At 47.6% G+C, this 1,080-nt stretch overlaps 1 non-coding gene across 1 annotated transcript; it reads left to right on the top strand.

Moving 5' to 3' along the window:
• Window positions 1-71, top strand: Trnag-gcc (transfer RNA glycine (anticodon GCC)). Its single transcript has one exon. It is a non-coding gene; the product is annotated as a tRNA-Gly (tRNA).
• The last annotated feature ends 1,009 nt before the right edge of the window (window positions 72-1,080 follow it).

The following is a 1,080-nucleotide window of genomic DNA, read 5'->3' as shown; positions in this document are numbered from 1 at the left end:
GCGTCGGTGGTTCAGTGGTAGAATACTCTCCTGCCACGCGGGTGGCCCGGGTTCGATTCCCGGCCGACGCATCTTTTTGACGCGGTGCACTTTGCAAGATCATGATGATGGTGGTGATTGAGGTTCTTACGGGCACAGCAGGGATGAACGCTATAAACTACGCAAGAGTAGGGTTGTTTCGTTACCACCCCTCTCGCGGAGACTTCCTTTTGCCCTGCACTCTACATTACCTGGTGCAATCTGACTCTACTCTGGATTCGTTGCTACTCCGCAACAAAGGATATGCCTGATTTAAAGGGACACTGTAAAGTCAAATGCAACCACCATGTTTTTATGTACCACAAGGTAGAACTTTGCTTTCTGATGACACACACAAGCCATCCAGCCTCAGTCCTACATATTTTTCATACTACGGAATTTCAAAGACTCATAATTTCTCGATCGCAGCGTCTATATAAGGGCCATACAGGGTCTATACAGGGCCATTAGTTGAAAGTGTTGATAGCCCGCCTCGCAGATAACGAATCGGAGCATTCTTGAGGGTAGTCCCGCAACCCTGTGTACAGGAGAAGAAACAAACAAAACAAGTAACGGCGTGCTGTGCGCGTGCTTTCGTCCATTTTACCCGTGGTGCCAACGCTTTTCTGCCTCCTGCACCGTTGGGAAAGCTGTAATTACACATTACATGTGATACATTATGTAGCGTGAAGTCCATTGCAGTTCATACCTTCCGAATAATCATCTGGTAGCCCGTATCTTATGAGGTGTCTGGGTACGACACGAGCTGGTGTGATGTACTATCCTGAGCTTTATGAAAGGGAACACGAGAACGCGTGGCAGATAGCCTCGGCCGCAGTGCCGTGTATGCCAAAATGAGTCTGGCCATTAGGAGGAGCCTAAAAAAGAGGCTCGACCTGTCAATATAACTTGGGCGCATTTCATTGGTGACCATTTTCCATGGACGCTGCCATGACACCAAATTTTCTCCAAGATGGAGGATGGTGCTTGGAACGGCGAAGCGAAGATTTCGTGACAAAAATTTTCCCAGACTACTTTAATTTCATACTGTGAGTATATATC

The sequence above is a fragment of the Ornithodoros turicata genome, unplaced genomic scaffold, assembly GCF_037126465.1.
Source record: "Ornithodoros turicata isolate Travis unplaced genomic scaffold, ASM3712646v1 Chromosome12, whole genome shotgun sequence".
In the NCBI taxonomy this organism is placed as follows: Eukaryota; Metazoa; Arthropoda; class Arachnida; order Ixodida; family Argasidae; genus Ornithodoros; species Ornithodoros turicata.
This window is presented reverse-complemented; position numbering and strand designations above follow the sequence as displayed.